We start from the raw sequence: 23,983 nt of genomic DNA on the forward strand, positions 1-23,983 counted from the left end.
TGTTTGAGAAAACGAAACTACGAAAGACATTACTGAACATACATCAACTTCAGATGTTAGCCTCATCTTGCATTTAAATCCTAAAAGCAAAATAATAAAATTATTTTTTAAATAAACAGAAATAGTGATAACCAGTTGGACGAAGCTACAGTAGAGCATTTTCGACTGGCGGAGACCTTCTTACTATGATAAACCAAAATTTGTATTACTCTAAGCGGTGGATCACTCGGCTCATGGGTCGATGAAGAACGCAGCAAACTGTGCGTCATCGTGTGAACTGCAGGGCACATAAACATCGACATTTTGAACGCATATCGCAGTCCATGCTGTTATGTACTTTATTTAATTTTAGAGTGCTGCTTGGACTACATATGTTTGAGGGTTGTAAGACTATGCTAAATAAGCTACAATCGAAATCATTTCGTTATGTGGTGAACTAATGTGCTACAAAAAAAAAAAAATAGCCAAATGCCTCGTCATCTAATTAGTGACGCGCATGAATGGATTAACGAGACTCCTACTGCCACTGCTAACATCTCTTGGGGCGTCAGTTTGGCGCATTGTACCAAACTCGCTGTATTATATGCTTGCATATTCGAATACCGTGGTCGTAATCCTTAACTGGAACACGCCACGTTAAGTAAATCGGAGAGATCCTTTGACTCTGTCCCTATCTACTGAGTTTGTTTCTGACGTTCGTCGCGAACAGACGTTTATTTCGAGTGAGCGCATGGCAGTGTTTCGTTACATATAACGGTAAACGTGATAAGCAACTTTCGAAGTGAACAACAAAGCGGAATTGCGGTACTTTGTACGCAGACGCTAACCAACGGTAAAAACAGCGATAAGAAGTGCTCAAATTGTGTGATGAGTGCGGTTTCGAGCTAACTTTTGTACTGTTGAGTGCATTGGTACTGGTTTTCAACCAGGATGTCTGAGGATAGGCGCGGCCGCTCTAGCAGCCGTAAGCGGAAGCCAACCGTTGAGGAAATCAACGCCAAGCGGTTAGCCTCGAGATGGGACCTCCTGCCGTTCCGGCGCCCACCGTCGCTGCCGCTGCCTCCATCGCAGCTGGCTCTGCTGCCGTTGCCCCACCGCCGCTCGCTGCCGCTGCCTCCGTCGCAGCTGGCTCTGCTGCCGCTGCCTGCCCCACTGCTCACTGCTGCTAGCTCCGCTGCCGCTGCCTCCGTCACAGCTGGCTCTGCTGCCGCTGACTCCAGCGCAGCTAGCTCTGCTGCCGCTACTGCTGCTGCTTCTGCTGTTTTTGATGGTGCTGTCGGCCGCTCAGCATTCACAATAGTGAACAGCGGAGTGGAGACAATCCTGTCTGAGATATCGAAGGTGCAGAACCGTCACCAGGACGGGGATCAGTGCAACCGCCGTGTGTGCTATTTTTGACGTTGCTCAGAAGTACAACGACCTCACCCTGGCGCTGGTGACCAGACTAGCAGCCCTGCAAGCCTCTGTTGTTGCCCTATTGCTGCCGCCAACGCTGCTGCTACACCTGTAGCAAGCTACCGCGCCAGGAAGCCGGTAGAGACGTGGTCTGCTGTGGTCTCTGCTCAGACCCAGCCATGACGTCGAAGCAGGTTGTGGAGAAAGTGCGCAATGAGGTTGCACCTGTTCTCGATGTTCGTGTCCACGAAGTACGAGAGCTGAAGCGGGCGGTGCGATCATTCGCACACCGTCAGTTGGCGAGATGAAGAAAGTGGTGGCCAACAAGAAGTTTGCTGAGGTCGGATTGGTGGTTCAACAGAATCGTAGCTTGCCGAAGATTACAGTGTTCGACGTTGACACCGCGATCAATGCCGAAGAGTTTATGCTGGAGCTCTTCGCGAGCAACTTCAGGGAGCATATGACCGAGGCGGAATTCAAAAGGAGCGTGCATCTAGAGACGAAGCAATGGTCGCAAACTGCAGGCGAGACGGTCAACCTAAACCTGGAGGTTGACGAAAAAGCGCTGGCCATAGTTGATGGGATCGGACGGGTCTACATCAAGTGGTTTTCATACCGCTGCCGGTCGCTCGTCCACACCTATGCTTGCCATAGGTGTGTTGGGTTCGACCACAAGGACTCACAATGCCGGCTCAAGGATGCAGTTTGCCGACAGTGCGGACAGACCGAAGTGCACCAGTCCGGTGGAATGCCGGAACTGCCGTTTCAAGGCATTGCCTTCGGGGCATCATATGCTCTCGGAAGCATGCCCTATTTACGGTGCGGTGCTAGCGAGGGTGCAAGCTAGACATTAAAATGTTTAGCTTCATCCAAGCAAATTGTGGTCGAGGACGAGCTGCCAACATCGAGCTCGGAGTACGGATGAGAGAGTCTGGACATCTGTTCGTACTCGGGATTGCCAGCCGGGATGCGAGTTTTTGCTGACCGTCAAGCTAAAGCTGATATCGTCATAGATGACCCCGATGCCATCTGCATGCCCGTAGAGCCGCTCATCACCGACTTTGGAGTATGCGTGAGTGTCACTGGGAGATTTGGCACAACCTTCCTGAGCTCCGTATATTGCCAACACCAGGAGAGTTTAAAGCCGTACATTTCGTACATGAATGAGGTACTGCTGCTGGCCAGCAGTTCACCAGTTATTCTAGGCACCGACGCGAACGCAGCATCCCCCATGTGGTTCAGTAAGATCCCTCGCCGTGGCGAGTGATTGCAGAACTACATACGGGGTGAGCAGCTGTCTGAGTGGATGGCAAATACCCCTGTCGAAGTGCTGAATGTACGAAGTGAGGTCTATACGTTCGAGACTCGCAACGGACGGAGCAATATCGATATAACATATATACATATATTTACAACAACGCAGCATCTATGTTGGCCACATATGACTGGAGAGTGGATGAGTGGGAGCTTAGCGATCACAACTCATCACGGTTGTGACAACGCTCCACCCGGAAAGCACAGTTGAGAACATAGCTCCTGTGCCATCCTGGAATCTCCACAATGCACGATTGTTCGGTGATGAAGTGGCTAGAGGATCAGGAGCAGCCCGAGGATCACATGGACGCCGCTGGACGACCAAGTTTCTGCACTGCGCTTGATTGTACATGATGTGTGCGATCTTGTGTTGGGCCGCAGACGACCGCGAGCCAAGCGACATGTAGCTTGGCGGAATGCCGAACTATCTGCTAAACGCAGAGGTCAGGAGACTGAGGCGCAGGCTACAGGATTCTCGTCGTCGTGGACACGATGATGATGCCGCGCTTCTTGCTATTTCATTGAGGACCTCCTCAGCGGATTACAAGAAGCGTATCCTAGCGGTGTGCCTGTGTGCCAAGTCTCAAGGCTGCAGCTTTAAAATTGCTCTTGTTATTACATTTTATATCATTTACGTGGGCGGACGTGGGCGTGGCCAAGTTCTAAAATAAACTTGATATAGGTCAACATTAGCCTGGCCGCGGCTTGTAACGAGTTTTTTCTAGTTGGCGATATCAATGAGCACAGGGCTGAAAAATATTCGTTTTTACCTCAAAAATACACTTGCTAATTTTGAGCCCGATCGGAGATCATTTGATGGACCCAAAAACGGGACAAAGGTCACCACACGGCATTTGTATGAAAAAATATAGTTATTGTATGAACAACTTTTTTGTTTGTAAAGATATCTTAACCAAACTGACAGGTTGTATATTTGGGAAGCCCCTGACGAAATTTGATCAAAAACGGGTTACCATATCATATAGCTGCCATAGGAACAATCGGGCTCAATTAACCTTTATAATGAAAAACTTTTTTATTTCTACGGATTGTATATTTGGAATGGTTTGTTACACCCTGACCAAATTTGGTCAAAATCGGACTACTATATCATATAGCTTTCATAGGAACAATCGAACTAATAATGGAAAAAAATAAAAAAATAATTAGTAGACTTAAATGTATATTCTATAAGATTGGTTACGATGTCTCATAAAACATAAAAGATTTTCATACTAAGACTTGATTTTCAACCGATTGTTCCTATGGGCGCTCTATGATATAGTGGTCCGATCGAAAAAAAGAAATAAGCTTGATTTGCCTGCAATATAGAGGAATCTACATACTAAGTTTGGTGTCACTAGCATCTAAATTGTTCTTATAATTTGGATATGAAATTTCGATTTTTAGGCGGTAAAGTGGTCGTGGCCAAATCCGGAAACAAAATTGATCTGCTTGCAATATAAATTTTTTTTAATTTTTGCCATTATTAGTTTTTGCCATAGTAAGTACGGGGTCTCCGACAGTCGAGTATGCTCGACTGTAGCACCGGTCCACTAGTTTTAATTATAATGAAAAATTAGGTACCCACAGCTCGCTTCGCTCGCGTTGCTACTGACGAAAAAAAGTTTTTCATACTAAGACTTGGACTTCGCCCGATCGGTCCTATGACAACTTTATGACATAGTGGTTCGATTGGAACCAATTTTTGTCAAGATCTATAAGTCTAACTTAAATGCATATTCTATTAGTTCGGTAACGATATCCAGTGTTGTGCCATTACGCGTACACAATGTAGACAATCCGTAAACAATGCCAACAATGCATAAACAATGTCTACAATAGTATCCTTCATAGGTTTGGCTACGCTGCTGGTTGATTTTTGCTGCTGTTATCTATTTTTTTAAATGGCTGAAACCCTTGCTAAAAAAAAATTTAAAACAAAAAGCTAAATGCAATGTGTCACCCAATTGCAATTATCTATAATATTTATATTTTATTAATTTACACGTTAGATATAACTTATATCGATATAAATCACTGCGGACGGCATTTCGCGTTAGTGACGAAAGCATCACGAAGGGTGCGAAAGGCGACTAACTATATATACAGCTAAGTTGGAAAATTTGCTACGAGTGTCCGATCAGATCGAGTTATATACCGATCGAAAGGTTTAGTCTTAACTTACAAAATAGCATACTAAAACTTTTCTAACCAACTTGGGTCATGAGATACGGGGTGTAAGTGGGAGGTGAAAATTTAGATGATTGCAGCTAATGGGGCTGTTAGGTCTTTTGTAAAATTTTTTAAAAATTTTACTTAAAATACGCGTCGATTGATACCTCAATCACCTAAATCCGATAACTGGTTCAAAAGATAATTAAATTTGAAAATTTAAGTGGACTTCTCAAAATGAAATGAAAAGTCAGTTTGTTTGTCTGTTTGTCTGTTTGCATCAAAGCGCTAAAGAAGCTTAAATGTAATGATGGGGATTTATTCCTTTCGAAAATCTAGAAATGTTTGTTCTACGACTTTTGAAAACCGCTAGTTTAGCGGGAAAACGCTAAATCCGGAAAAATTAAAACCTCAACAGTTTCCAAACCATAGAAGCTATAGATATGTTCTATATAACATTGGAAAGGTGTGGTTGGGCTTTTAGGCATACCTTTAAACTTTTTTTCTAAAGTACTCAGGTAACATTTTACAGGTGAAATAAAGTTTTTCAGCTTACATTTTGGAGATTTCTGACAAAACGGCTCTAACGATTTCTGTTAATATGTTGTAATACGTACAATTTCGCGTTTTTTGGTATATGAAACATAAATTTTGGTTGAGGGGTTTGGAAGATATTACCTGTTTAGTGAATATATATTTTTTAATAAGTATTAAGAGGGTCAGCAGCATCAAGGCAAGCGTAGCAGCCAGAGCTTGAGTGTACAGATGAAAGCTTGGCGTTGCTGCTAGACAGTCTTGTTTTATTTTGCGTTGCTGAAATACCCAGCGCTGCCAGACAGTTTTGTTTTGCGTTGCTGAAATATTTAGTGCTGCCAGACCGTTTAGTTTTGTGTTTAGACGATTTATATTTTTAAATATGAAAGAATTTCAACTAATAAATTTACATATTTTTTTTATCTGCCTGCACAAATGATAAAGTAACAAAGTCAAAATTAAAAGCAATTGCAAAAATTTCTGATATCACACAAAAAACCTTTACACGAGGTAAAAGTCTAGTGACAAAAGCATACTCAAGCTCTAAAGTTTCTGATATCCAATTTTGTGACAAACAGAATAAAGTTTAATATAAAACTTTTAATTAAAAATATAAACTAAAAATAATTATACTCTTTGCCGGCATTACTGATAAAATTATGCGTAATTCATTGAAATCGGCACATATTAATCAATAAATCTCATGGAACAGTTCTTAATTTAATTAAATAATTCTTTTTTTTAACTTAACTTAATGTTTAATGAAAAAAATTATTAAAATTAATTAACTAAAAATAGTCTATCGATATGTGCATCAGAATTGTATAAAGTTATGAATACCGATACATATATCGATGCAAATATCGATAAGCGACCGGAATGTTCTTGTTTGCCATCTCGAACACAACGATCATTTAAAAATGTACCACCAACCAGGACGCTACTTAGTAAGTATTTTGAAGTCTGTTTTTTTTTTTTTTACGTATATATTAATAACTTTTATATTATTCTAGAAGTGGGCTCCCAATATGAATGGAGTGGTCGCGGTCGTGGCCGTGGACGTGCCCATGCCACAGTGAGTGCGGAAAGTGCTGCCAGGGTTGGGAAGCTGCCCCACTCACATACGCTCCAGCGGCCCAAGCATGGATGCAAGAAGGCGCAGCGGTTCATTCAGGCTGGGCCCAAGTCGGCCAGCCACAAGGAGGAGTGGGCCAACCGGTGCCCCAATATGTGGCCCAACGTGTGGCTCAACCGGTGGCCCAACCTGTGGCCCAACCTGTGGCTCAACCGGTGGCCCAACCGGGGGCTCAAATGGTGGCCCAATCGGTGGCCGATGTATTGGTCCGCCTGGATGAATTTGGAAATATAGTTCCCGGACAAAAATGGAAAAAATAAAATAAAATAAAATACCAAAAAAAAAATCTAATTTCATTTTTATTTAAAGATGTACCCGCTGTTGATCAATTTGTCCACAGGGTATATAAACAAACCACAGCTGACGCAACAGTGTACCCACTCTACTTTTCGTTACTTTTGGTGTTACATGGTGACACTGGTTAAATGCAAACAAAATCAAAATATTCACACATTAAAATGATTTAGTCCGGAAATTGTAAAATAAATGCAAGTCCATGAATTGTATCTTTTCTCCAACGCAGTGTTTAATAAATTGATTGATGACGATCAAAGTACCGGTGTCACCATGTAACATAGATAAGATAGCCAAATACTGTGTGGACACACTGTTCTGGCAGCTGTGGTTAGTTTACACTTTGAATATGTATAACTGATTTAAATAAATGGAATATATAAAGAGCTTCGTAAGTGTGCTATTCTCTACGAATTTTTATTTTTTTCTATTCTCTAACTATTAATGCGAACTTATTCTTGGCGCTGCCACCCCTGTCATTACATTTATCGAGACAGTCAATACTAGCCTATCGACTATTTACTCTGTAAATAAATAAATCGACTATGCGGATAATAAAAATTTAACAAGATAGTTTCATTCTATTTTTAAAAATTTCAAAAAAGTTGTATTAAGTTCATAAACGTATAACATTTTACATTTAAGAACCAAGATATAACGGTTATAGTAAGAGGCATTCCAAACAAAACTAGAAATGTATGGCAATCACTTGTTGATGTAAAAAAATATTTGAAGAGCTAAAATGGCTAAAAGATAATAACTCACTTTATTCAGATATTTCGCTTCCCTATAATGCAGAAGCCCTTCTAGATGGTGTTAATGTAGACTGCATTTATGATACAAATTTAAATAATTTGCCAAACAACAACCGTGTATTAGCGAATATGAATACCGATTCCGAAAATATCATTGATGATCATGTTATGGAAGTAGATGTTCCTACCGATAAGGCTATGCTCACCCAAAAAAATATTTCAGATGATTTTTATGAAAATATGACGATACATCCCATAATAGAAAGAAAAACTTGTTCTGAGCCTGCCACAGTATATCAAGTTTTAAAAGTAATTGATGATTGCATTGATAACCGAGATGAGAATTTGGACCTGAAGTGTTTCCCTGATATTTTCTGTAGCGGTCAAAATGGTCAAGGCCAGCAAAAAGAAGTTCAATTAAAGCCAGGAGAGTTTATAAAATGGATCTTAAAATGTAAACATAGTAGATTTCGATTAAATCAGCAATACCTTTTCTATTTGCTAAATCAAAAAAATATAAGACAACTCAGTGCGGGTATATTTCATAAGCTTAATGTAACATCGTCAACGAAAAATTTGAATAAAAAAAACTTTCTGAGATTGATTGAAGAAAATAAAGAAATAAATAGTAATTTATCAACAATGTTTGGCCGGCTACGAAACACAGAACAGTACTGGAGAGTACGAAAAATGATTTAAATTGTATGATTGACAATTATGGACCCGCAACATTTTTTTTAACGCTAAGTCCTAGCGAATATCATTGGGACGATCTTCACGATTTCTTATGCACAAGAAACAACATTTCAAATAAAAATCAAGAACAATTTCCAGTCTTATTGCTGCTGATCCTGTCAGTGTCTCACTCTTTATGAATATGAAATTTAAAGCGGTATTTAAGTTTTACTGTCCAAAACAAGCCTCTTGGAGAAATAGAACATTATGCTTGGCGTCTTGAGTATAAGTCAAGAGGTATGCAACATTTTCATACACTACTTTGGGTTAAAAATGCACCTATTATTGACAAGTCAAGTCAGGAAGAGGTGGCTGCCTTTATTAATAGATATATAACATGTCGGCTTCCGCCAAGTGAAACTTTTATAACACTTTATGATCGTGTTTGAAAATATCAAACACATAAGCACAATCAATATTGCATGCGACACAAAAAAAATAAGAAAGGAAAATCAACAAGCATATGCCGATTTAGCTTTCCAAGAAAAACTGGCGACTGTTTAGTTATGCATAGCGTTGCAAAATCAATTCTAGGTCGTCGAAAGTTGACAAAGACACGATTGTATGATTTACCAAGAAATGAAGGAGAAAAAAATATTAATGATTATAATGCACCAGTTTTGCTTGCTTGGTGTGGAAACATGGATATTCAATTTATAGGCGAAAAGTCTGGCTCACTAAGCACTTATGTTTGTAAATATCAAACTAAGCCTGAGAAGTCATTTGCAACAGATGATTTAAGAGATTTTTTTTGAAAATAAATCTGTTGCTAGTAATTTGTGGAGATTTGCAATGCGTTCATTGACAAACAGGGAATGTGGAGCCCTTGAGGCAGCTGATACATTGCTGCAGCTGCCCTTATTTGGAACTGATAAAAATACAGTTATAAGAATGATAGATATACGCCCGAAAAGAAGTCGAAGAGTTAAGCCAAGAAGTGAGCTAAATAAAATGCAGGACGAAGATACTGATATATTTTTTCCAAACTGGGTCGACGAGCATTATCCCAATCGTCTTATTGATTAAGAAAAAATGAACTTATACGATTTTACGAGATATTTCAATATTGTGAAAGTAAAGCCAACTGAAGGTGGTTACTTACGTAAACGTAAAACGACATATTTAATAAACCACTTTAAAACAAACAGAAAAATGCAACCAGAAAACTATTATTACGGGCTTTTAGTCTTATTTAAACCTTGGCGTAATATTGAAGATCTTAAGTGTGGCTTAGAAAATTATTTTGAAGTGTTGCAAATTGTAAAGATGTTTTGTTTGATGCAATGCGATATCATGAAAAATTGGATGAATTGGTAAAAATAACCGAAGAATTTGAAAGTGAGTTAGCAAGAGTTTCTAATGAAATGGAAAATCCAAGTATAAGCCCTGAAGATGATGAGAATATTGTCGGATTTGAAGTATTATTGGAAAATGAACTAAACGACATGGACAATCTAGCCTTAAATGAAGACAGTCTTTCTATTTCTGATCAGATCAAAATCTTTAGAACCACTAAGAAATGAAAGGCAAATGCTCGACAACAGCTTACTTAGCAGATGTAATTGAAATAAAAAAAGGTGCAAAAATTATGCTACTTCGAAATCTAGATGTTCCATCAGGATTGGTAAATGGAGCGATAGGAATAATTAAAAAGCTTCATGAAACGATAACTACCTTCAACGGCCGCTTGGAAAAAACGGTTGTTAAATTAACTGTTCAATTTGAAGATAAAGAATATGAAATAGAACGCATTGAATCAAAATTTCAATTAAATCAAAGTGTTTTTATCGTGCGTAAGCAATTTCCAATAAGCTTGGCGTATGCAATTACCATTCACAAAAGCCAAGGCTTAACTTTGACATCTGGAGTTATAGAAATTGGTGACACTGTTTTTGCAAATGGTCAAACATATGTAGCGTTATCCCGATTAAAGACACTCTCAGGTTTACATAAACTAAATCTTAATCCAAAAGTATAAAACAAACGACGGGGCTATAATAGAGTATAACCGTTTAAGAGTATTTATAGAAAAGATCTGCAACACCTTGTTGCAAATAACAAAAAAAAATAAAAATGTTTTTGATAAAATATATATACGAGTAAGAAAACAACAGCTTTCATAGAACCATCGATATTAGATACAAATTTAACAAGTGCAACTAATAATAATAATAATTCAAATGATACAATTATCCATAATATTCGTGGTATGGAAAACCCAAATAATGCTTGCTATGCTAATTCGGCCTTTCAGTGCCTAATAAACATTAAATGCATAAAAGACTCAATTTTAAATGGTTGTGTCATAGCAATATTTTAAAAGCTCCATTTATAAATTACACAAACCCACTAATGATGGGGACAAATGTAAATATTTCTGACTTACGCTCTATGTTATTTGAAAACATTGAACAGCAAGATAGCGGAGACTTTCTACGACGTTTACTGAATTGTAATTCTTTGCAAAATATTAAACAATTGATTACGCATAAGCTTGTTGAAATAATAAAATGCTCTAATTGTAATAAAAGACCCAATCGACAGATGTCAGATAATTTGATTGCTCAGTTATATATACCCCAATAAAGGAAGCTTAACATAAACGAGCTAATAAGCTTTAATTTCGGTATCTGGAAAAATATTGAAAATAGCACATGTAGCAATTGCGGAGCTTGTCTTCAAAGTCAGTCTCTTCTTGAAAATTCAGGCCGTGTACTAATATTCTCACTTTGCTTAGTTGATCAGTTGAACATGAAAATAACGAATTTAAATTTAACAAACATTCCTCAAACTGAGCTAAGATTTGAAAATAAAAGATACGTGTTATCAAGTGCTGTATTTCACCATGGTCCCGGATTCAATGAAGGACATTACACAGCAGTTTTACGTAGGGATGGAAAATTTTATAAAGCCAATGACGCAATGATTTCTAAGTGCCCTTGGCCTCGTAACAGCAAAGATTTGTATTTGTTATTTTATGTTGAAAAGTAATATATATATATATATGTCAAAAAATACAAGGGATAATTTTGTTTGACATAAAATAATATTAAAATGGTTGAGAAATATGCAAATTTTTTAAATAACATGGTTGGCAAAAATCCTCGTACTGAACCCTCCTCGAGGGTGCCGACTGGAAATGGCGCTACAGTGTTCCTAACCATTGTCAGGCGGCGCGCAGCAAAGATCAAGGGTCGAAACTATGTGCTCTGGTTTTATAATTGCCAAGTTATATGGGAACGACTCTTGGTCATGGTACTGAGGTATATATATCTAATAAACACATTTTAACAAATTTACAATGTTAAAAGCAAAAGCGACTGCGAAAATTTCTGATATCCCACTAAAAAAACCTCTACACGAGGTAAAAGTCTAGTGACGAAAGCAATTTCTAGCCCCAAAATTTCTGATATCCAATTTTGTGACGAACAAAATTAAGTTTAATATAAAATTAAAATAAAATAAATAAATTATTAACAAAAAATAATAAAAAAAAGCCAAAAAAAAATTGGCATTCGGCACTGCGCAAAAATTTAATATTAATCTTTTTAATCTTTTTGCGCACAGGGCAGAATGCCAACTTAAGAAGGTCTCCTTCTTACTATGATAAACCAAAAAATTGTATTACTCTAAGCCGTGGATCACTCGGCTCATGGGTCGATGAAGAACGCAGCAAACTGTGCGTCATCGTGTGAACTGCAGGACACATGAACATCGACATTTTGAACGCATATCGCAGTCCATGCTGTTATGTACTTTATTTAATTTTAGAGTGCTGCTTGGACTACATATGGTTGAGGGTTGTAAGACTATGCTAAATAAGCTACAATCGAAATCATTTCGTTATGTGGTGAACTAATGTGCTACAAAAAAAAAAAAAAATAGCCAAATGCCTCGTCATCTAATTAGTGACGCGCATGAATGGATTAACGAGACTCCTACTGCCACTGCTAACATCTCTTGGGGGCGTCAGTTTGGCGCATTGTACCAAACTCGCTGTATTATATGCTTGCATATTCGAATACCGTGGTCGTAATCCTTAACTGGAACACGCCACGTTAAATAAATCGGAGAGATCCTTTGATTCTGTCCCTATCTACTCAGTTTGTTTCTGACGTTCGTCGCGAACAGACGTTTATTTCGAGTGCGCGCATCGCAGTGTTTCGTTACATATAACGGTAAACGTGATAAGCAACTTTCGAAGTGAACAACAAAGCGGAATTGCGGTACTTTGTACGCAGACGCTAACCAACGGTAAAACAGCGATAAGAAGTGCTCAAATTGTGTGCTAAGTGCGGTTTCGAGCTAACTTTTTGTTTATTGTTTGAGTGCATTGGTACTGGTTTTCAACCAGCATGTATGAGGAAAGGCGCGGCCGCTCTAGCAGCCGGAAGCGGAAGCCAACCGTTGAGGAAATCAACGCCAAGCGGTTAGCCTCGGAGATGGGACCTCCTGCCGTTCCCGAAGCGCCCACCGTCGCTGCCGCTGCCTCCGTCGCAGCTGGCTCTGCTGCCGCTGCCCACCGCTGCTAGCGCTGCCTCCGTCGCAGCTGGCTCTGCTGCCGCTGACTCCAGCGCTGCCGCTACAGCTGCTGCTTCTGTTTTGATGGTGCTGTCGGCCGCTCAGCATTCACAACAGTGAACAGCGGAATGGAGACAATCCTGGCTGAGATTTCGAAGGTGCAGAAGCTTGTCAAGGAGACCGTCACCAGGACAGGGATCAGTGCAACCGCCGCGTGTGCTATTTTTGACGCTGTTCAGAAGTACGACGACCTCAACCTGGCGCTGGTGACCAGACTAGCAGCCCTGCAAGCCTCTGCTCCCTCTGTTGCCCCCACCGCTGCCTTTGTTGTTGCCCCCAACGCTGCTGCTACACCCGTAGCAAGCTACCGCGACAGGAAGCCGGTAGAGACGTGGTCTGCTGTGGTGTCATGCAGACCAGCATGACGTCGAAGCAGGTTGTGGAGAAAGTGCGCAATGAGGTTGCACCTGTTCTCGATGTTCGTGTCCACGAAGTACGAGAGCTGAAGCGGGGCGGTGTGATCATTCGCACACCATCAGTTGGCGAGATGAAGAAAGTGCGGGCCAACAAGAAGTTTGCTGAGGTCGGATTGGTGGTTCAACAGAATCGTAGCTTCAAGCCGAAGACTACAGTGTTCGACGTTGACACCGCGATCAATGCCGAAGAGTTTATGCTGGAGCTCTTCGCGAGCAACTTCAGGGAGCATATGACCGAGGCGGAATTCAAAAGGAGATCTAGAGACGAAGCAATGGTCGCAAACTGCAGGCGAGACGGTCAACCTAAACCTGGAGGTTGACGAAAAGCGCTGGCCATACTTGATGGGATCGGACGGGTCTACATCAAGTGGTTTTCATACCGCTGCCGGTCGCTCGTCCACACCTATGCTTGCCATAGGTGTGTTGGGTTCGACCACAAGGTCTCACAATGCCGGCTCAAGGATGCAGTTTGCCGACAGTGCGGACAGACCGGCCACATTGCAGCGAAGTGCACCAGTCCGGTGGACTGCCGGAACTGCCGTTTCAAGGCATTGCCTTCGGGGCATCATATGCTCTCGGAAGCATGCCCTATTTACGGTGCGGTGCTAGCGAGGTGCAAGCTAGACATTAAAACGTTTAGCTTCATCCAAGCAAATTGTGGTCGAGGACGAGCTGCCAACATCGAGCTCGGAGTACGGATGAGAGTCTGGACATCTGTTCGTACTGGCTCAGGAGCCTCACGCTTGTTGTCACCGAATCTCGGATTCCCAGCCGGGATGCGAGTTTTGCTGACCGTCAAGCTAAAGCTGCTATCGTCATAGATGACCCCGATGCCATCTGAATGCCCGTAGAGCCGCTCACCACCGACTTTGGAGTATGTGTGAGTGTCACTGGGAGATTTGGCACAATCTTCCAGACCTCCGTATATTGCCAACACCAGGAGACTTGGCAGGACTTGATTGGAAGCAAAAGATGGCGTTGCTTGACGAATGCTTGCTGAGCGAGTGACAGCGCAGATGGGACGACGGTGATACCGGACGGGTGACACACGAGTTTTCCCGAGCGCGGCTTCGTCTATCTAAGGCGAGACTTTCGCTTTACGATGCACGCTGCATTCTTGCTGACTGGCCATGGATCACTTAATGCATTTCTGCATGGAAGAACTCTGAGCGAGACGCCCGCATGTGCTTGTGGTGCTGAACGTGAGGATTACACGTGCTATGTGTATGCCCACTCTATGATGATCTGCGGTTCCTCGATGGACTCGGAGTGCACAACGAACGCGGCGTTTGAAGCGTGTCTGGAGTGACGGAGACCCAGGAGAGGATGCAGTTGCTAGACACATTTGCCCACGCCGTGTTTACCAGGCGTCGGCAAATGCTGGAGGAGGAAGGCGTTGGTGGGTTGCCAGTCCCGAGCTGAATAAGCTAAGACTGGCATCACCTGTGTGGTTGGCGGGTCTTAAAATACTACGACAGTGCACCTCTGCTTGTCGTATGAGGCGACTAAATGAGGTACCAGGGCTGTCAGTCCCGAGCTGAATAAGCTAAAACTGGCCTCACCCGTGTGGTTGGCGGGTCTTAGAATATCACCACAACACAATTAGCGACATAAAAGACAGCAAAGCAAATAATTAAATTATTTTGAAATTGTTTTATAGGATTGAATTTAAGGCAGACGGTTTAAAGCCATGCTATATATATGTATATCAGTTCCTTTAAAGTAAAAAATATCTCGTTTGTGTATATAAAAGAAATACTTATAATAAAAGAACTACTACCACTACTACTATTAATTTTTATGTACAAAGAAGCTCACCCTTTTTGCGCACAGTGCACGATGCCAATTTTCGTGTTTTTTTTATTAATTTATATTTTTATTTAAAATTTTTATATTAAACTGAATTTTGTATGTCACAAAATTGCATATCAGAAATTTTGGGGCTAGAAATTGCTTTCGTCACTAGGCTTTTACCTCGTTGAGAAGTTTTTTTTTGTGTTTTAACATTTGGAGATTACCATCACTAAATAAACAATTAAATTAAGAGAAGAAATGTATATTAACATTATATTATTTTAACATCACATTCATATAACATGTCTAACATAAATTACACTATGTTAATATAACATTGATATAACATGTATAACTTAAATTATATAATGTTATTATAACATTAACAAAAAATTTGTACCTGCTGCCCCACCCATCCAGGCGGTGTGCAAAGTGAAACATATGCTGAATTTAAATACTTTACCTATTAAATTGGTCTTGTAGTTGATATTTTAGTTTTCTGTCGATTACAGAAAAATTGGGGCTTGGCAAAACCTAATCTGCGTGCACAACATAGCAGTATTGTCACCAAATTTGGTATATTTTCTGTTTATTAAACGATCTCGATTAAATTTTTAGCACTCCTTAAAACCATGTCCTGTGTGCCAAGTCTCAAGGCTGCAGCTTTAAAATTGCTCTTGTTACTACATTTTATATCATTTACGTGGGCGGACGTGGGCGTGGCCAAGTTCTAAAATAAACTTGATATAGGTCAACATTAGCCTGGCTGCGGCTTGTAACGAGTTTTTTCTAGTTGGCGATATCAATGAGCAAGGGCTGAAAAATATTCGTTTTACCTCAAAATACACTTTAATTTTGAGCCCGATCGGAGATCATTTGATGGACCCAAAACGGGACAAAGGACACGGTCATTTGTATGAATTTGTTGATTGTATGAACAACTTTTTGTTTGTAAAGTTGTAAAGGTTGTATATTTGGGAAGCCCCTGGTTGTACGAAAATTTGGTCAAAACGGGTTACCATATCATATAGCTGCCATAGGAACAATCGGGCTCAATTAACCTTTATTATGAAAAACTTTTTTGTTTCTACGGATTGTATATTTGGAACGGTTTGTTACACCCTGACCAAATTTGGTCAAAATCGGACTACTATATCATATAGCTTTCATAGGAACAATCGAACTAATAATGGAAAAAATTAAAAAATATTTAGTTAACTTTAATGTATATTCTATAAGATTGGTTACGATGTCTCATAAAACATAAAAGATTTTCATACTAAGACTTGATTTTCACCCGATTGTTCCTATGGGCGCTCTATGATATAGTGGTCCGATCGAAAAAAGAAATAAGCTTGATCTGCCTGCAATATAGAGGAATCTACATACTAAGTTTGGTGTCACTAGCTTTTAAATTGTTCTTATAATTTGAATATGAAATTTCGATTTTTAGGCGGTAAAGGGCGCGTGGCCAAATCCGGAAACAAAATTGATCTGCTTGCAATATAGATTAACCTACATACCAAGTTTTGTGTCTCTAGGTCGTATAGTCTCTGAGATCTAGGTGTTCATACTAAATTTTTTTTTAATTTTTTCCATTATTAGTTTCTGCCATAGTAAGTACGGGGGCTCTGACAGTCGAGTATGCTCGACTGTAGCACCGGCCCACTAGTTTTAACTATAATGAAAAATTAGGTACCCACAGCTCGCTTCGCTCGCGTTGCTACTGACGAAAATAAGTTTTTCATACTAAGACTTGGATTTCGTCCGATCGGTCCTATGACAGCTATATGACATAGTGGTTTGATTGGAACCAATTTTGGTCAAGATCTATAGGTCAAACGATATCCAGTGTTGTGCCATTACGCGTACACAATGTAGACAATCCGTAAACAATGCCAACAATGCATAAACAATGTCTACAATAGTATCCTTCATAGGTTTTGTTACGCTGCTGGTTGATTTTTGCTGTTGTTGTCTACTTTTTTAAATGGCTGAAACCCTTGCTAAAAAAAAAATTTAAAACAAAAAGCTAAATGCAATGTGTCACCCAATTGTAATTATCTATAATATTTATATTTTATTAATTTACACGTTAGATATAACTTATATTGATATAAATTTATATATTTCTTAATAATTTTGGTTATCTTAGTTAATATTTCTGTCGCCTTTAATAATGTCGATTGATCCTGTACTTAAAATTCTTATAGAGCTCGACAATGTGTTTCAAATGAACTATAATCAGGGGTGGCACAGATAGCAAAACAGCCCCAAAATCTCCTAAAGCTCCATACATCTCCATCTGAACAAGCGAGCGAAAAATCAAATGAGCGAACTAAATTACTCATAATCACGGACTTACCTCCCTCGATCACCATAATGTTATAATAATGAACAATAAAGTTGGATAATTACCAACTTTAATTGAATATAATTCATTTATATTCAACAATTTTATATAACTTTTTCCTTGACTGCGCCAGCTCACTCTTCTCACATTTTCGGCATTGTCTACATTGTTGACATTGTTTACATTGCTTACACGTTTACAATTTATAGTTGACACTCAATTGCTTACACATAGACAATCGTGTAGTCTACCCGGCACATCACTGGCTGTATATATTGCTAGTCGCCTTTCGCACCCTTCGTGCTGCTTTCGTCACTAGCTAATATAATCCTTTTAAGATATTTTCAGTGATATCGACGATGATCAAGATAAAAATGAGACCACGATCTACAACATGCCACCCAAACGATCATGAAAATCCAACGATTTAACCATACGACTACAAATGGACTCCTAAAGAGCTGAAGAAGCCGGTTTCCAAAAAATTGGCTACCAAGAGAGCCGATTGTAATGGCTTCGTAAAAACGCAAAGGATAAAACTTTGTTAACTCAGAAAAGGTTATATGAGGACGGAAATGGAAGGACCAAGGTGAAGACTTTGGCTGAAACTGAAATGCAGAAACCTTTTTCAGAAATATAGCTGCTCAATTCAAAGAAGCTACTGGAATATGATATGTTTGAGAAAACGAAACTACAAAAGACATTACTGAACATACATCAACTTCAGATGTTAACCTTATCTTGCATTTAAATCCTAAAAGCAAAATAATAAAATTATTTTTTTAAATAAACAGAAATAGTGATAACCAGTTGGACGAAGCTACAGTAGAGCATTTTCGACTGGCGGAGAACTTCTTACTATGATAAACCAAAAATTTGTATTACTCTAAGCGGTGGATCACTCGGCTCATGGGTCGATGAAGAACGCAGCAAACTGTGCGTCATCGTGTGATCATCGACATTTTGAACGCATATCGCAGTCCATGCTGTTATGTACTTTAATTAATTTTAGAGTGCTGCTTGGACTACATATGGTTGAGGGTTGTAAGACTATGCTAAATAAGCTACAATCGAAATCATTTCGTTATGTGGTGAGCTAATGTGCTACAAAAAAAAAAAAAATAGCCAAATGCCTCGTCATCTAATTAGTGACGCGCATGAATGGATTAACGAGACTCCTACTGCCACTTCTAACATCTCTTGGGGGCGTCAGTTTGGCGCATTGTACCAAACTCGCTGGATTATATGCTTGCATATTCGAATACCGTGGTCGTAATCCTTAACTGGAACACGCCACGTTAAATAAATCGGAGAGATCCTTTGATTCTGTCCCTATCTACTCAGTTTGTTTCTGACGTTCGTCGCGAACAGACGTTTATTTCGAGTGCGCGCATCGCAGTGTTTCGTTACATATAACGGTAAACGTGATAAGCAACTTTCGAAGTGAACAACAAAGCGGAATTGCGGTACTTTGTACGCAGACGCTAACCAACGGTAAAAACAGCGATAAGAAGTGCACAAATTGTGAGGAAATCAACGCCAAGCGGTTAGCCTCGTAGATGGGACCTCCTGCCGTTCCCGAAGCGCCCACCGTCGCTGCCGCTGCCTCCATCGCAGCTGGCTCTGCTGCCGTTGCCCCCACCGCTGCTAGCTCCGCTGCCGCTGCCTCCGTCACAGCTGGCTCTGCTGCCGCTGACTCCAGCGCAGCTAGCTCTGCTGCCGCTACTGCTGCTGCTTCTGCTGTTTTTGATGGTGCTGTCGGCCGCTCAGCATTCACAATAGTGAACAGCGGAATGGAGACAACCCTGCCTGAGATATCGAAGGTGCATAAGCTTGTCAAGGAGACCGTCACCAGGACAGGGATCAGTGCAACCGCCGCGTGTGCTATTTTTGACGCTGTTCAGAAGTACGACGACCTCAACCTGGCGCTGGTGACCAGACTAGCAGCCCTGCAAGCCTCTGCTCCCTCTGTTGCCCCCACCGCTGCCTTTGTTGTTGCCCCTATTGCTGCCCCCAACGCTGCTGCTGCACCCGTAGCAAGCTACCGCGCCAGGAAGCCGGTAGAGACGTGATCTGCTGTGGTCGAAGCAGGTTGTGGAGAAAGTGCGCAATGAGGTTGCACCCGTTCTCGATGTTCGTGTCCACGAAGTACGAGAGCTGAAGCGGGGCGGTGCGATCATTCGCACACCGTCAGTTGGCGAGATGAAGAAAGTGCGGGCCAACAAGAAGTTTGCTGAGGTCGGATTGGTGGTTCAACAGAATCGTAGCTTCAAGCCGAAGATTACAGTGTTCGACGTTGACACCGCGATCAATGCCGAAGAGTTTATGCTGGAGCTCTTCGCGAACAACTTCAGGGAGCATATGACCGAGGCGGAATTCAAAAGGAGCGTGCATCTAGAGACGAAGCAATGGTCGCAAACTGCAGGCGAGACGGTCAACCTAAACCTGGAGGTTGACGAAAAAGCGCTGGCCATACTTGATGGGTTCGGACGGGTCTATATCAAGTGGTTTTCATACCGCTGCCGGTCGCTCATCCACACCTATGCTTGCCATAGGTGTGTTGGGTTCGACCACAAGGTCTCACAATGCCGGCTCAAGGATGCAGTTTGCCGACAGTGCGGACAGACCGGCCACATTGCAGCGAAGTGCACCAGTCCGGTGGACTGCCGGAACTGCCGTTTCAAGGCATTGCCTTCGGGGCATCATATGCTCTCGGAAGCATGCCCTATCTACGGTGCGGTGTTAGCGAGGGTGCAAGCTAGACATTAAAATGTTTAGCTTCATCCAAGCAAATTGTGGTCGAGGACGAGCTGCCAACATCGAGCTCGGAGTACGGATGAGAGAGTCTGGACATCAGTTCGTACTGGCTCAGGAGCCTCACGCTTGTTGTCACCGAATCTCGGATTCCCAGCCGGGATGCGAGCTGACCGTCAAGCTAAAGCTGCTATCGTCATAGATGACCCCGATGCCATCTGCATGCCCGTAGAGCCGCTCATCACCGACTTTGGAGTATGCGTGAGTGTCACTGGGAGATTTTGCACAATCTTCCTGACCTCCGTATATTGCCAACACCAGGAGAGTTTAAAGCCGTACATTTCGTACATGAATGAGGTACTGCTGCTGGCCAGCAGTTCACCAGTTATTCTAGGCACCGACGCGAACGCAGCATCCCCCATGTGGTTCAGTAAGATCCCTCGCCGTGGCAAGAGATTGCAGAAATACATACGGGGTGAGCAGCTGTCTAAGTGGATGGCAAATACCCCTGTCGAAGTGCTGAATGTACGAAGTGAGGTCTATACGTTCGAGACTCGCAACGGACGGAGCGATATCGATATAACAATCGTCAACAACGCAGCATCTATGTTGGCCACATATGACTGGAGAGTGGATGAGTGGGAGTTTAGCGATCACAACTCATCACCAAGCGACATGCAGTTTGGCGGAACGCCGAACTATCCGCTAAACGCCGAGAGGTCAGGAGACTGAGGCGCAGGCTACAGGATGCTCGTCGTCGTGGACACGATGATGATGCCGCGCTTCTTGCTATTTCATTGAGGACCTCCTCAGCGGATTACAAGATGCGTATCCTAGCGGTGTGCCTGTGTGCCAAGTCTCAAGGCTGCAGCTTTAAAATTGCTCTTGTTTTTACATTTTATATCATTTACGTGGGCGTGGCCAAGTTCTAAAGTAAACTTGATATAGGTCAACATTAGCCTGGCCGCGGCTTGTAACGAGTTTTTTCTAGTTGGCGATATCAATGAGAACAGGGCTGAAAAATATTCGTTTTTACCTCAAAAATACACTTGCTAATTTTGAGCCCGATCGGAGATCATTTAATGGACCCAAAAACGGGACAAAGGTCACCACACGGCATTTGTATGAAAAAATATAGTTATTGTATGAACAACTTTTTTGTTTGTAAAGATATCTTAACCAAACTCACAGGTTGTATATTTGGGAAGCCCTTACGAAATTTGGTCAAAACGGGTTACCATATCATATAGCTTTCATAGGAACAATCGGGCTCAATTAACCTTTATTATGAAAAACTTTTTTATTTCTACGGATTGTATATTTGGAACGGCTAGTTACACCCTGACCAAATTTGGTCAAAATCGGACTACTATATCATATAGCTTTCATAGGAACAATCGAACTAATAATGGAAAAAAATAAAAATATTTAGTTAACTTTAATGTATATTCTATAAGATTGGTTACGATGTCTCATAAAACATAAAAGATTTTCATACTAAGACTTGATTTTCACCCGATTGTTCCTATGGGCGCTCTATGATATAGTGGTCCGATCGAAAAAAATAAATAAGCTTGATTTGCCTGCAATATAGAGGAATCTACATACTAAGTTTGGTGTCACTAGCATTTAAATTGTTCTTATAATTTGGATATGAAATTTCGATTTTTAGGCGGTAAAGGGGGCGTGGCCAAATCCGGAAACAAAATTGATCTGCTTGCAATATAGATTAACCTACATACCAAGTTTTGTGTCTCTAGGTCGTATAGTCTCTGAGATCTAGGTGTTCATACTAAATTTTTTTTTAATTTTTTCATTTATTAGTTTTTGCCATAGTAAGTACGGGGTCCCCGACAGTCGATTATGCTCGACTGTAGCACCGGCCCACTAGTTTTAATTATAATGAAAAATTAGGTACCCACAGCTCGCTTCGCTCGCGTTGCTACTGACGAAAAAAAGTTTTTCATACTAAGACTTGGACTTCGCCCGATCGGTCCTATGACAGCTATATGACATAGTGGTTCGATTGGAACCAATTTTGGTCAAGATCTATAAGTCTAACGATATCCAGTGTTGTGCCATTACGCGTACACAATGTAGACAATCCGTAAACAATGCCAACAATGCATAAACAATGTCTACAATAGTATCCTTCATAGGTTTGGCTACGCTGCTGGTTGATTTTTGCTGCTGTTATCTATTTTTTTAAATGGCTGAAACCCTTGCTAAAAAAAAATTTAAAACAAAAAGCTAAATGCAATGTGTCACCCAATTGCAATGATCTATAATATTTATATTTTATTAATTTACACGTTAGATATAACTTATATCGATATAAATCACTGCGGACGGCATTTCGCGTTAGTGACGAAAGCATCACGAAGGGTGCGAAAGGCGACTAACTATATATACAGCTAAGTTGGAAAATTTGCTACGAGTGTCCGATCAGATCGAGTTATATACCGATCGAAAGGTTTAGTCTTAACTTACAAAATAGCATACTAAAACTTTTTCTAACCAACTTGGGTCATGAGATACGGGGGTGTAATTGGGAGGTGAAAAATTTAGATGATTGCAGCTAATGGGGCTGTTGGGGTCTTTTGGTAAATTTTTTTAAAAATTCTACTTTAAAATACGCGTCGATTGATACCTCAATCACCCAAATCCGATAACTGGTTCAAAAGATAATTAAATTTGAAAATTTTAGTGGACTTCTCAAAATGAAATGAAAAGTCAGTTTGTTTGTCTGTTTGTCTGTTTGCATCAAAGCGCTAAAGAAGCTTAAATGTAATGATGGGGATTTATTCCTTTTCGAAAATCTAGAAATGTTTGTTCTACGACTTTTTGAAAAAACCGCTAGTTTAGCGGGAAAACGCTAAATCCCGGAAAAATTAAAACCTCAACAGTTTCCAAACCATAGAAGCTATAGATATGCTCTATATAACATTGGAAAGGTGTGGTTGGACTTTTAGGCATACCTTTAAACTTTTTTTCTAAAGAACTCAGTTAACATTTTACAGGTGAAATAAAGTTTTTCAGCTTACATTTTGGAGATTTCTGACAAAACGGCTCTAACGATTTCTGTTAATATGTTGTAATACGTACAATTTCGCGTTTTTTGGTATATGAAACATAAATTTTGGTTGAGGGGTTTGGAAGATATTACCTGTTTAGTGAATATATATTTTTTAATAAGTATTAAGAGGGGTCAGCAGCATCAAGGCAAGCGTAGCAACCAGAGCTTGAGAGTGTACAGATGAAAGCTTGGCGTTGCTGCCAGACAGTCTTGTTTTATTTTGCGTTGCTGAAATACCCAGCGCTGCCAGACAGTTTTGTTTTGCGTTGCTGAAATATTTAGTGCTGCCAGACCGTTTAGTTTTGTGTTTAGACGATTTATATTTTTAAATATGAAAGAATTTCAACTAATAAATTTACATAATTTTTTTTTTATCTGCCTGCAGAAATGATAAAGTAACAAAGTCAAAATTAAAAGCAATTGCAAAAAATTTCTAATATCACACAAAAAAACCTTTACACGAGGTAAAAGTCTAGTGACAAAAGCATACTCCAGCTCTAAAGTTTCTGATATCCAATTTTGTGACAAACAGAATAAAGTTTAATATAAAACTTTTAATTAAAAATATAAACTAAAAATAATTATACTCTTTGCCGGCATTACTGATAATATTATGCGTAATTCATTGAAATCGGCACAAATTAATCAATAAATCTCATGGAACAGTTCTTA

The 23,983-nt window shown here is 40.5% G+C and overlaps 1 long non-coding RNA gene, 1 other non-coding gene and 2 pseudogenes across 5 annotated transcripts in view; all 4 read left to right on the forward strand.

Moving 5' to 3' along the window:
• LOC117794032 overlaps positions 1-541 on the forward strand; it is a 100,100-nt gene extending 99,559 nt beyond the window's left edge. For 2 of the 4 annotated variants that reach the window (XR_004618332.1, XR_004618328.1), the window contains exon 3: positions 465-528. This is a non-coding gene — a long non-coding RNA (uncharacterized LOC117794032). Of the gene's footprint in view, positions 1-464 lie in introns of all 4 variants that reach the window. The other 2 variants (XR_004618335.1, XR_004618324.1) reach the window with 2 other exon arrangements.
• Positions 207-385, forward strand: LOC117794367. Its single transcript, XR_004618415.1, has one exon. It is a non-coding gene; the product is annotated as a 5.8S ribosomal RNA (ribosomal RNA).
• Positions 542-11,962: 11,421 nt separating the features above from the next.
• LOC117794368 lies at positions 11,963-12,141 on the forward strand (annotated as a pseudogene).
• A 6,222-nt stretch (positions 12,142-18,363) lies between these two features.
• On the forward strand, positions 18,364-18,526 carry LOC117794372 (annotated as a pseudogene).
• Positions 18,527-23,983: the final 5,457 nt, after the last annotated feature.

This window comes from Drosophila innubila, chromosome X, assembly GCF_004354385.1.
Source record: "Drosophila innubila isolate TH190305 chromosome X, UK_Dinn_1.0, whole genome shotgun sequence".
Lineage (NCBI taxonomy): Eukaryota > Metazoa > Arthropoda > Insecta > Diptera > Drosophilidae > Drosophila > Drosophila innubila.